We start from the raw sequence: 14,123 nt of genomic DNA on the forward strand, positions 1-14,123 counted from the left end.
AGTTGATGCAATTGTTTCAACAAAGGGGGGGGGGGGATTTATTAGAAAAAAGAGAAGGAAAAGGAAAGATAAAAGGGGAAGGAAATAGGGGATTTGTATGGAGGGTAGAAAGAGAGGAAGGTTAGTCAGGCACCTGAGGCCGACTTGCCACGTATACGCAAAAGAAACAGGGATAGGTGTTCTGATCAATTTTTGAAATTCCTGTTCGGTTTTCACATATATTTATTTATTTATTCATTAACCCAAAGGACCACGAAAGTAATGACACGGGTGTACAATACGCATACCATCGGAGCACAACGTTAAAGCAGACTGCTGCAATGAAGTGACGTGGAAGAATTTGTGGAAGAGGCACATGTCGTGAATTGACACTAGCGACATCCCCTCGGAATATTCTAGTGGGAGACAAGGTAGAAAACTGCTCACGAGCCGGAAGTTCCGCCACGGCACCGGAATATCGGTAGTGACAAACTGAGCACATAGCAGACGACACCACCTTCCCCGTCGTCTGCTACGAAATATCTTCTGGCTGAGCCGCAAGATACGGTTAGAAGGGCACGAAAAGACGTGACATGGAGCGCTTGAGTCCATGTGGCAGCAGAAATCTATGACTTTATGCGCATCTTCCGCTGGAGTATTCTGGAGAATGTAGCTCCTGTGAATATGAAAGAATTTTCTATCACACAATTTCAGTAGACCTAAGTTTTGTTTCATCAGGGACGCTCCGGAGAGGATCGGGTAATCATGCATGATGAAGCGGACACCTCAGTTCTGTATAGATTCAAGGTGGGACACTAAGTATCTTTGTACATCTATTCCCCATCTGATGCATTACTGCAACCCTGAATTTTTCCGTTTTCTTCATAATTTTCTTTGAATAGCCACATCGTATTATTGGCTGAAAGGACGTAGCGTTGCCTCGTAGTGCCGTCCCACCTTCCCCAAAGCAGTATCTGAGGCTGCCTGGTAGAAAATTTCAAAGTTGCAAGGAATCCCAACAACCTCCCCGATTCATTTTACGGTTATGAAACCGGCACACCGCGCTTTCTCGCAAATCTTCCCCTGAGGATACCGAGGCCCTTCCGTTTGACCCTCCTATATAGCTGTATTGATTTGCCACGAGGATGTGAAACCCTTTAGTTGCGACCGATTAGAATAGAGAACCGGAGAGGGAGAAAAAAAAAAAATGCATTCAAAGTCACCATGACTCACCCCTGTCACGTGGTTACGGTGGATGAGGCCATGTGTGTCATCACATATGGGGAAGGGTTGCCACGTCTCCCCCCTTTTGCTTCCTTGAAAGGGATCGAGGGAGATCCTGGATGGTTAATCAATTGCTGAAAAAGGCTCTACCGCAGCAGAATTGGTGCGGCGCCCATAGTAATGCTCCGCTGCCGCTTATTGAGCGGGTCAAATTAGGAGCGCCGAAGACCCATATTTTGTTGCTGTTCTACGAGGGGTTTAGAGCTTATTATAACGTTTATGGGTACAACCAATTGGCTTGTGAAGCGCGAGTCCTTGGTGGTGTACGCGAGAAGTTGTAAGGGGATAGGAAAGTTAAGCAGAGACGGTTAATTAACTTGGATGAAGTTATTGAGGGGAAATGCTCGTGTATACACAGAAAAGTAATAAATGAGACGTTTGCATGCGCTGAGAAAACGCAAATAACCTCGCGGTGAAAGAAAATACGTGTGTGATGCAAATAAAGCGAGTAAGTGAGTGGAGAAAAAAATGATATGCAATACAGTGGCTTCGTGGCAGCATTTTATGCAAGTGATGGTTGACTTTGTAGGATTTCCTATTACATATTGCCTTGACTCGTGAGTTTGCTGCAGTGCAAGATGATGTGTTCTGTTTCGTCTACTGTTGCACGTACCGACCAGTGCGCTGAGCCAGCCCTCCCAACTTTGTGCAGGAGCTACAAAAGAGTGCTCGGTAACAAGCCAGTTGTCTATGGACAAGCAGTGCCTGGCTGGGTAATTTTCATGGGCAAGACTCTCTCGAAGCACTCTGAAGTAGCGATATTTCGTCACTCCAAATGTCAGGAGTAACCGACCCAACGTGATGGGCTTACGGGGCCAACCAAGTGTAGGTCGGTCCGTGACTCTGTACCGGGTGACGCCACGTGATCGGCAGACTGTGTTCGCGGTACGCTGAAACTGTGTAACCACCACAGTAACAATGCAAAAATAAAAATGAATGGAATTGCACGAGCGTGCGCAACGATATTAAAGGGCTTTCAATAAAAGGTTTACTAGCATTTCAAAGGGAGTTTCGCCAGAGATTTATCGCCAACGATAAACTTTATAAAGCTACCTTATACCGCATCTCAACGCGTTAGGCACATTTTTTTTAGAAGTCATCTTTGTCTTTAAGCTATCTCATCCTTCTTTCACCGTTTGTTAGTTTATCATTTATTTTCTACTTCTTTTCTTTTTTATTTATTTTATTCTTCATGTATTTATTTTTCTTATTTCTTTGCGGAATAGCAAGCCGACGTCACGTTTGACTGACCTTTCCTCCCATTTTTTTTCTGTGCTCTACCAAACATATCACCTCCCCCTCCCCCCGAATATGCAGCCTTTTCTTTTCCTTTCACAATCAATCATTCTATATACTTACGCTCGATCAGCTGGATAAGGTATAGAAGACGACGTAGCTTCCCCGTCATCAGCTAACATCGCCATGTTTATCTTCTTCTATCTATAGTCTGATGTAATCTACACAGCTTCCTCGATCCTAACCTAATACCGAAGAGAAGTTCGCTACAGGAAGCAGCAGCCTGGTTTGCATGTGTTCTAAACATGAAAAAATAAAAAAAAATAAAAATACAAAAATAACACCTGAGCGGGAGGTTGTCGCGTACGGAAACTCGTAATCTGTCGACGAGTGTTCTCATCCGTGACTCCCTCCCTACCGGTTTCGGAAATGGTGTTCATAACCCGGTGCACAAAAGACCTTGGGACTAAATTATGCAATCAGTCGCACAATTTCCCGCCTATGCGGAGCCTTGTGTGGAATGCGTCTTGTTTTCTTTACTGATTCCGTTGACGTCCATTCTTCGAGTCAATTCTTCTTCTACACGAATTCGTTACGCCATGCAAATCAATATCACTCCGAGCTTCCCTGATTACCAAATAAGATTGTCGTGTTTGCACTGTTTACTCTTCTCTGCGTAGCGTTATCCTGTAAGAAAAGATGCCCTCAGTGTGAATGAGAATGAGAAGAATAAGCAACACAATGAAGTTCGTACTTTTAAGATGAATGCGAACTCTGGTATAGCGAACACTGATTTAGCGAAGTTCGACAAAGCCAGTTGAAGAAAGGAGCTATGGAAGAAACGGTTGGAACTGAAGCGAATATTCCGTGTTTTATATCGGAATAAAAATTCTTGTCACCCGTACTCAATTAAGAAACGGATAACTGGTATACTTTGTATGATTGCGCTGACCATGCCTTCGCTGCTGATTTTTAACGTTGTTCCACGGGCTTTCTTGGTGATCGTTTTCTTCAGTTAAAGCTACGTTCGGCTTCAAAGCCCCTATTGTGAGCAAGTACATTAATGTTACGTAACTGTTCGTAACTTTGTTCGCTGTTTTGACTGTCGGCATTTGAGGTTCCCTTGAAAATTGTTTTACAGAGCATTCTCAGAGCACAACATTATGACTCCATCCTTCAACCAAATTCAACTCATTTCGATCCACAAGCATAAACACGAGAAGAAGAGAACAACAACAACAACAACATATATATTGTGAGGATGAAGTGGGGAGGTTTTCCACTCTAGGAGTGGAACGCTACCCCATAGCTAGGGGTCTAATATGAGTGGTGACAATGATGAGTAATGAAGATGAGAGATGACGCGAATAATCGAAGTGGCGATGGCGATGCTGAACGTGATCGTGATGGTGGGAATGTCCGAGGGCGCTGCTGGGGTCACAATGAGTCCTTTAGGCCTGTCGCCTCAAAGAAGTCAACCCCATGACATGAGAAGAAGAGAGAAGTTTACGATACTATGAATATTGGCGATCACTGTCGTGAAAAGAGTTGCGGAAATTATAAAACTTAAAGAGGTCCTAAAGTGCAATACGCTGTGCAAGTGCGTCTCTGCGCATGAGAGGAGGCAGTGAGAGGGAAGAGGGAGGGCGACGCCTTAGCCAATGGGGCTTCCCGAGTGGAGTAACCGGGAGAGGAGATATGCGCAGAACGCTCGGTTACTTGCAGAGCGTATAATTCCTCGTCGCGGAATGAAATATGCGTTACCTTGATGCCAACAGAAAAGGATCCATCGATTGCGTCGTTTGTGATTTATGAGCGAAAGAAACCCAGCTCTCCTTTTCAAGAAGCGCGACAATGCGGAGAGGCCTCGGATTGGTCTCCTCTAACGATCTAGAGCGATGACTGGCCAAATCGTTTGAGGAGACCAATGAGAGAGCGCTCTGCATTGTTGACCTTTTAGAGAAGGAAAGGTAAAGAGAAAGCGTCAATTGCGTTTCCTTTCTCTTTTTTTTTTTTTTTTTTTGATCACAAATCACGAACGATGCAACGTGAATGCGGTATGTTTTGCGCTTGTGTTGAAGTAATGGCATCTTGCATTCCAGAAATTTTCGCAATATAGTGCCCCTTTAAACATTCAGTGCCCGTATTGGACAACCGAACGGCAATAGTATATAAAGTCACATCCAGAGAACCGCGAAGGGAAATAAAACTGTGATGGTGCTGGTGGCGCTGATAGAGCTCGCCGTTGGCGGCCTCACATAGGTGGACAACGTCACGACTAACGCTCTGGGGGGGAATGTGCGTCGTGGGCCGACTTCTAGGGGAACTGTGCCGACATGTCCGACAGTGTTTAGGAAAACGCAGGAAAAACCTCAGACGGCACTGCTGGCACCGGGATTCGAACCCGGGTACCTCCCAACGGAAACATGTTTCTCCGCTATCTCGCCCAATGGGTGTGCGATGATAGCTGGTTTCTCGAAGCTGTGAAATGTTTCTAGGGCAATGTGCGATAGGGCTTACACAGTGCGCCAAGAACTTTATGAATCTCGTATAGCAACTACGTTTTGCATCGAAGTGTGCCAACGATGTTGCTCTACAAGCCATTTGCTCCATGGTACCAGGTTGATGACAATCTTGAGGAAATATCCCATCTTCCGCTGGGGTTGTCTTGTGTGGAATCTTAGATTTAAAATTGTGTTTGTTAAATGTGGTATGTTAAATTTATACCCTTTTAATATCATCATCAAGGTAATCCGGGTAAGTATACGAATATTATTATCTTAATTTTGGGTACAGCTGCCAAGCGTGTAGCATCCACAATGTTGTGATTAGCAACTGCTACAAGTTGAAAGAACACTAGTAAAATCACGGGATCACATTGTAATCTTCAGTGACTGCGTAGTGCCATCACTTTCACGGGCTAAGCCTGGCAACGGTGTCTGCCTTATTACCTCGTAACACTTTGGGAGGCCGTGATAAAAAAAGCTTCCTTCCATGTTTTCTTCGTGCAAAAACTACATGCAAACAAAATGTGACAAAGATGAAGATTGTGGAGCTTGAAGTTTGTTCCATAAATCACCACTCATCATCGCCGTAATATGTTTGTTGTTGTTCGATAAATCACCGCACACATTTGCTCTTTTCTTTTTCTAGTATATTCACAAAGCAGGTTGCTGCATGCTTTCGAGGTCGTCAGGCTACGTGGGCATCGTGTTCTGCAGCATGGAGTGGAGTAAACATGAAATTAATAAAATGAAGTAACGGTATCACAACATAGGAATGTTGTATCTATAATAAATAATCTATCTATAAATCTGTAAGTATATTTATTTATAATTACATATAAGTAAAATTACTTATAATTATACTATTACATATTATTACTATTATTTAATTATATATTAATTATAATATATATAAATAAATCTATAAGTATCTATAATGTTGTGCCTATACATGTAAACAGTGCCGTGTGTGTATGTATGCTCATAATGTTTCGTAAATTCCCCGAAGGTAATAGTTCTCTTCGCACCATAGTATGTGCATTACTATGCCCAAATTGTACTTTATTCGGTCAATGAGGTAGCGGATCGGGCAGCTGCTGCGGCTCACCATCGCCGCTCAGCAGTCTCCATCATACTTTCGAATGGAGATAGGCGCTCCCTCTTGTCCGCGTTGACGTCGCCTTGGGCCCATCAGGAATGGTGTCATGACATCACCCGGTGGTCGCTTCTGTATGCTGTTGACCCAACGCTTTCATTTGAAATGCCAGGTTGTTTCCCTCGCCTCTTTACGTCTCTAGTGCGTCGTTTACGACTTAGCGTCGCATTCACCCCTGCACTCCGGTATAGGCTGGGCCACAGCACCACGGCGCTGTGTACAACTTGTGGTTTCCCGGCAACAATCCGACACATTCTCGAAGACTGCAGCCAGTACGTACGCGAGCGACGGGCCTTTAAGTCTCAACTTGAAATGCTGGATCAGAGGCCATTCAACATCTGCAAAGTTCTCGGCCAATGGAGTAACCCTGGACACCAGTGCCGTGCACTTGGCGCTCTTCTTTCCTTTCTGAGGGCCACCGGCCTCCTTCACGAACTGTAGGGATTTCCTTCTCTCGTCATCCTTTCATGTGAACCTTTTTGGAATGGGGTAGGGTCCTGCACTCAACGCAGGGAAACATCCCACATCATCATCATCCATTCATCTATGTTGTTGTTGTTGTTCGGTCACACCACCAAGTTTCTAGAGTTGCTTTGAAGGACGTGATATACTGAAGGAGAATATTTGGCGCCCCAATATACAGAGATTTATTGAACGAACCACAAATGTGTCTGCTACCTGTCGCCATCTTGCAGCATCGGTTGATTCCACCCCGGAACAGGTGGTAATCCGAAAGTACAAGGTCACGTAAAAACGGCGAGTGAGGTACGACATCCGATAGGCTAAGCCAGCTCTGGGCTAAGCTGCACCAATATTCCTGCCGGCCGTGCGAAGAGACTGGTCCGACTTCGCCCACACGGGAAACGAGTCAAACGACACGCTTCCGATTAGCCAATTTCGGACGCTTTTTATCGATTGCTGCCTTCTACCCAATCAACCCAGCCTGCGACCAACCCAATTGCAAACAGAACATGTCGGAATTCAACGTCTGGTTATGCGGGAGGAACCGGTACGCGATGCCCTGCATGTCCCGTCAGGGGATGCGTGTATCCAAGAACTGTAAACGTATTTTTATTCGCGATGTATTAATTTTCGCGAATCGCGCATTCAGTCATGTGCGAAGTTATTCGCGAGTATTGAATTTCGCGATTCCAGGGCTGTTTCCTTTCGCGGGATAAACATCAAGCTCTTTTCGCGAGTACAATTTTTCGCGATTGTTTAGCTGTAGCCAAATTCGCGAAAGTTAATACATCGCGAATAAAAATACGTTTACAGCAGTCACCAACATCTTGCATATCGTCTAAGCTTCACTTAGTTTTCACGTGTTGAATAAATTTTCCTTAAACAACGCAGCATCACCTTCTTCGTGTGCAGACATGCTTTTGGAGTGGTTAACTGTGCTGACTCATTTCCTTTTCTTCATATCTGGAGTAGCTTGTCCCGCGGCAAGCGGGCTCATATCTCCATATTTTTTCTCCTACCATCATCATCAGAATCCTTTTCTCGTCAAGGCCCTTTTCGCACCATATATATTTGTAGGCGATACATTTTTCACCGCTTGTGATCGTCTGTTCCAAAAAAGTTTCGTTGGCGTTGCGCAGATCAACACAGATCACACATGGAAATGCGCTATACCAACCCAGCTTACGCACGGTCCGCCTACATTTTCCATGTCTAATTGTTCTCTTTGCTATTAGCTTTGTTGCACCACTTTTGATGCAGCTCCTCAGCCGATGCGACACGCAGGTGGAGGTACGTACCACCTTTTCTCTGGTCCTGCTTTCATAACGAGGAATGCCATCATAAAATGAACTTCGCACAGCGCGTTCTACACCTCTTCCAGTAGCGCAACACAGAGGCAGGTGTTTTCGCCGGGCTCACGTCGCTGCACGGAAACTGGGCAACTTTCTTCCGTGTACTTGGTTGCAGAGCAGCGTGTATGATGGTTCCTCCGCCTTGTCCTCTCTCTTTCACCCTCTCCCTTTTTTTTCTTTTTTTTTTTTTTTTGTTGTTCTAGGCTCTCTTCTTACGATTTGTATACGGTGAGGCGAGCCTCCATCTGTTCGCCCGGAACAAGTTCTTACTTTCCACCGCCAGGAGCCTCTATTCTTTTTCGGTGCATCTTCTCATTGATCATCAAATACTGTCATTCTGCTAAAATGGAACGGTGCATCGAATGCTGTTTCACAGAAGCCATCTTGTATTGAGTGTTGTGATCGACTTCGATATAAGGGGGGCAGCGCGCTATCCCACGTGGAGCACGTGCGGTGACGAAATGTGTTGGCCTTGAAAAGTACGCATAGCAGAGAAGGCAGCAAAAAGTGTACAGTGGGACGCGTTGTGCAACTATTATTCCAGCACCTTCCATTCGATTCCAGATTGTTGTTCGGAAATGACGTTTAAAGAAGGTTTCGCAGTGATGGGCAACGTAGATCAAACCTGTACTTGAGGTAAAGTACCAAGTACCTAGCACCTATTGTACTTCAAGTACTGTACGAAATGTACCGTACTACAAATGTACTTGAAGTGAAGTACAAAGTCCTTTGCAAAGTACTTTAAAGTACTCATCAAATACGTTACAAATTTAGGTCGTATCGATGAACGTTTCAACACTTCATAGTCATGAAACGTGAGGTTATGTTTCGACTGTTATCTTTAGAAAGCTTTTAGCATTTTGCCAAGTGCTAGTTGGGAAACATGGATAGCTTGCAGCTGACGCACTAATATGAACCGAAAGAAATGATTTTGCGACCAAGTCTATTGCCAATTTGGTACTTGAGCACTTGAAAGGGGAGTACCGAAGAAAAGCACTTAAACAGCACAAAGCACAGAAATTGAAATGTACTTTAAGTAAAGTACTACTTAAAGCAGTACTTGAGTGTTTGGTACGTTACTTTCACTTCCATAATTTACTTTCACTTCCTTACTTTCCTCTCCTTCCCATCAGTGTTTTCAAGCACATTTGAAGTGCAGCTCCGGTCATTTTTATTTTCCACACGTTTCCACGTTGTCCGTACGTTTCATACGGCAAGTTCGACATGAAAATCCTCGGAACAAATTTCCTCTTCTCCTTTTCTTGAATACAACCATATAAGATATATAATTTGATTCCACATTATGAGTATTTTTTGCTTTTCGGAGCGGAATTCCCCAGTTTCCTACTCTCCCCTATTGTCCGTGGAGCGACCTGATCGGTCCCTGTCTAAAATAAGGGGTAACAGCAAATAGCTCAAGGTAACGAGGCGCACGTGGCTTCTCCTGGTGACCCATATACGGAGAACCATGCCGGTCTACGAATACCGCCTTTCATGCTGCCTTGTGATTGGACAGACACTTCGTCATGTGGTTTCTTCAAACTTTGCCCTCTCCCCTGCGCAGAGGCAAACTGTCGTAGCGTATATTGGCCGTCCGCACTCTACCGCTGACCTCACCGGTTTGGCGGAGTGGAAGGCTTCGCGAGACAGGCTTCCATTTCAGCGTTGTATTTGGCTTCATATTTTCTATAATAACGCCGTCTTCGTCCAAAAAATCCGCCCGGCATTCTAGCCATAAATAGAACCTGCAGTGAACTCTCATTACTCCAAGTATGACTTGCATTTCGAAGAACGTACAAAAACTGCTCGTATGTGGTTAAGTTAAGGTAGTTCAGATGGCACATTGATTTACTTCAAATACACTTGGTATTTCATGACGGAAGCAATGCTTAACATATAAGATGTTGCCAGAAAACAGAGACCCGTGTGCGTGTATGACTCGGTGGATGACGTGCATTTCTGTTTCGGTGACCTGGCACACATCATCATGGACTGTGCAGAGTCTCAAGCAGTCAGAGACACCTTGACCTCGAGTTTCAGTGCCTTATCACTTCCCTTATCTCTAGACGACATTTTGTACCGCAGGGTCCCACCCACATCCGTAGAAAGCGCGAGACGCGCTCCTAGCTTTCGCTTCCTCTGTGGGGCTGTCGTGAACGCTTTCCTTCTCCCTCCCTCCCTTTATTCTTACCCTTTCTTCTTACTAATTCTAATTTCTAATTTCTTTTAATTACTGACCCTCTATCCTTTCTCTTTTACTCCCCCTTCTCCCCTTCCCCTTTCACAAAGGAGTGAAACTTGCCACCCTGTCTGAGCAGGCAGACCTCATTCCTCTCCCTTATAACATCACACCACCACCACCACCATCATTTCAAGTCAGCGACAGATAAAGTGCTATTGTTACTTTGTGCACTTCCAAATCCTTGCCGTGAGAGGGCTTCATATCGTACCTATAGGACTTGGACTTTCACATGATCACTTCATATCTCATCTATACTGACCAGTGCGCCCTGGGGTATATTGAGCCACAAATTAAGTAGAAAGTCCGCATTCATCGTCACTACATGGATTTGTTGTTGTTCATGGACAACCGGAATAACGGTCCCGTAACAGCGAATACCACCTCACTTGTTCCCCTCCAATGCGGGGACAGATGGGAGAGACAGGTTGGGCAAAAATGACATCGACAGGACTCATGATGTCATTGTCTTTATTTATTTATTTTTTTCACAATTCAGTCATGTCAGTTTTTTCTTCATTCCGTGTTAGCGCCGCGAAGCAACTGTGGCAATGAGCGGCGAACAGACGTGGACAGATGGAGAGAGTACAGCAGGGAGGAGCAGGGGGGTTAGTATACGTCCTAGGACGACTTCAGGGGGAACTGTGCCGACATTCCTCTGGAAAGTCTTCGGAAACCCCAGGGAAAACCTCAGACAGCACCAGCCGGTGACACTATATTTCTTCTTCTTTTTTTTTTAAATTCCGTGTTAGCACCGCGAAGCAACTGTGGCTATGAGCGGCGTACAGACGTGGACAGATGGAGAGAGGACAGCAGGAAAGAGCAGGGGGGTTAGTATGCGTCCTGGGCCGACTTCAGGGGGAACTGTGCCGACATTCGTCTGGAAAGTCTTCGGAAAACCCAGGGAAAACCTCAGACAGCACAGCCGGTGATCGGATACACTATATTTCAATCTTTCGTATGTTGTATCTTCCGTTGAACGGATACTTGATTATGTTCACCAGCTCACGGATAGTTTAGTTCAAGGAGGCAGCCGGATTTTTACCTGAGATCAGTCCCTCAGCCTCGTGTTACCAGATCTCTTTCCTCCTTGTTTTGTAGCTTTATTGCTCATAGCCAACATTTATACTGCCAAACTAACTTCTGTACAAGCATACGGCGGCGAGGCTTATTTACATAAGCGCTTTCGGCGCTGACTTGGCGGGAGATGGTTTTCGACCGCGTACCCTTCTATTCACATCCAGGACACACAACAGCTGGTGACGTGCATCCACATGTCGTCATTCATGCGTATATAGCCACGTACTTTGCCTGAAGACATGTCAGATTACATCAAGTTAGATACTTGTTAGGTGTACATAAGTTCTGGTTCACATTTCACGCAGGACCGCCTTACATGAAAAATTGTAAATAGTGTCCGTATGTAAACAGTGCCGTGGAATGTGTACGTGTGTTGAGAGCGCATAACGTTAAATAAATTTCCGTATAGGAAAAATCACATTAGTCAGGCGGTCCTAATACTCACCCGTAATTTACCACCCATGTTAGAACGCTCTCGAAACCGAATATCGCCACATTATTGCTGTGCAACCTTATTTATACAACAGGATCGTTGTAAACTGCTGTAGTCTAATTGTTGTTGTATGTAACTGAGCGTAACCACAGGACTAAGCCGTTTGCGAAAGGTTGTCGCTTCGAGTGTATGTGTCCTATTGCTGTAAATTTGTGTCCTATTGCCATTCTTTCCTTGAGCGCACACTCTAAAAGTGTGTGTGTGTGGGGGGGGGGGGGGGGGGTGCTTTCTGCGTTGGGAAGGTTCTCGGCTGCTCTCCTGCCCATCACCAGGTGACGGCAATGCGTGCTCTTGTCGATTGATTGATTGATTGATTTTAAAAGAAAAAAAATGGAGATGGTAGTCTCGAGCCACTCGGGACTGGCTACTCCAGGACGCGTTATTAATAAAAGAAAGGGAAACTACACTAACCTCGACGCTTTGAAACGCTTTGAAAGAATGAATGAGAACATCATCACCAAGCTTGAGACTTCGCTTCTGGTGCTCTTGTCGACTTCCTCGCCGCTTCGAACCTACTTGACACTCTGTGACAACTTCTGTGACACTCGTTCGCGCGGTCTGACATTATAAACCAGTGAGTGTTTCTCGGTGCCTAACGTCTCCCCTTTTCCTTTCCTCTCTTTTTCCTATATGCTTTCTTCTATATACTCTGCCTCTTTCCTGTTTGTTTGTTTGTTTTTTCTGGCTCTGTTGTTCCACCCACAAACGCTGTTTTGCAGTAGCCAGTCCTGACTGTGTCGGGACTAACTTCTCGATATTTTTCTTTCTTATCCAATCCAAGGGGGAAGAGTCAATGGGAGAGCAATTTCCGCTTCCTCATCCCTAGTTTGCAATTGCCCCACCTCCACCCCACAATAGTCTCCTGGCCGTCACATTTAATCCTCGACACCGCAAATATTGGTCCTAAAATTCACATAAACATGGGTTTAGTAGCGAAAAGGACTAATAGTTGTCTAGGAATACATCCAGCTTATCTTAACTAAAGTCACACATTTTCTTTTCTTTTTTTTTTTTTTTTTGCGTGGAGGTGTACATGCAGATACGCTCAAGATAAACCATTGGAGAAACTGGTGCCGTCATCGCTCCTCATTTGACCAGAGCTGTATAAGTTAATCAAAACAGGTGATTCAGTTACAGATATACGGATATACGCTACTCATAAAGTAATCTAATTCAAGAAAAGTTACCGACACCGAAATGTAATTAAGTTTACATTTCATCATCAAATTGAGTCACGTCAGGCGGTGTCCGTTTGAAGTGACCAGGTATTACGTCTCTCATAACTAGGCGTTTTCGGCATCTGCCGAAAAATGCTGAAAAACACCCGCCGAATATTTTCTTGGAAGTTGGGCACAGTTCGAAAAACTGAGAATTACACTCTCGCGTATGGTGCTACACGCCGAAAGTGCTGGTACCAGATTACTTTTTCTTTTCCTCTGCGGCATCACATTTCCGTTTTTCCATCAACTCGTTTACAGGAATGTGGTGATCTTGATGATGATGATGTCAGAAGAAAAAAATGGTGATGTGAGCCCGCTCACCCCGGGACAAGCTACTCCAGATCTAGTAGTAGTTGTAGTAATAGTAGTAGTAGTAGTAGTACACCCTTACGAAGCCTCTAGCCTTTAGTTCAGCGAAAAACCATTCCTGACACTTACTCCTGGGCCTACAGGGTTCAACTACACGGGGAACCTGCCAACAAACGAAAGGAAGCTCTTTGCGTTCTCAGCGTCCTCCTACTAAGCTGCCTTGCATCCATGAGTTCATTTTATCGGCATCCGTTGGCGCAAATGTGTTAAAATGCCGAAAATATCTGAATTTGATAAGACATATAAATGCAGAAAAACATCCGCCGAATGTTTTCTTCCGTTTCGTTTTTATTTATTTTTTTCTATAACCAAACTCAATCCGCCGATGCCCCCCAAGGAGTATACTCCGAAAACGCAGAACCCTACCCGTAACATGTCAGAGAAATAATGTTGTTCATGTCAGAAGTTGCTAATTTACGCACTGAAGTGGATGATACAAATATTCATGTGAACAACGAAACTTATACTTAAAGAACATTTATTCAACACTTGCAACAACTTATATACTTGCAGAAGACAGAACACCACAACAAAAGCAAGGAAGAACATTTAAGTGTCGGTGTTAAATTAGAGTTAAATTAGTGTGGCACCATAGACGTGGTACTCATCATTAAAGTGGTGCATACATACCGTAAAACAAATGATTGGTGTCGACACGAAAGTTAAAGCCTCGCTTTAGTATGCAATGGTTTAAATAATTGCTAAAACTTATGCTCAAAGTTAAGCTCAACTCAGCCTTTGGAAAAAGA

The 14,123-nt window shown here is 44.5% G+C and overlaps 1 long non-coding RNA gene across 1 annotated transcript in view; it reads right to left on the reverse strand.

The window, feature by feature from the left end:
• Nucleotides 1-3,034: 3,034 nt before the first annotated feature.
• The window catches only part of LOC135399737 (uncharacterized), a 40,566-nt gene continuing 29,477 nt past the window's right edge, over nt 3,035-14,123 (reverse strand). The window contains exon 3 of the long non-coding RNA XR_010424401.1: nt 3,035-3,186. This is a non-coding gene — a long non-coding RNA (uncharacterized LOC135399737). The remainder of the gene's footprint in view (nt 3,187-14,123) is intronic.

This window comes from Ornithodoros turicata, chromosome 7 (genome assembly GCF_037126465.1).
Source record: "Ornithodoros turicata isolate Travis chromosome 7, ASM3712646v1, whole genome shotgun sequence".
NCBI lineage: Eukaryota > Metazoa > Arthropoda > Arachnida > Ixodida > Argasidae > Ornithodoros > Ornithodoros turicata.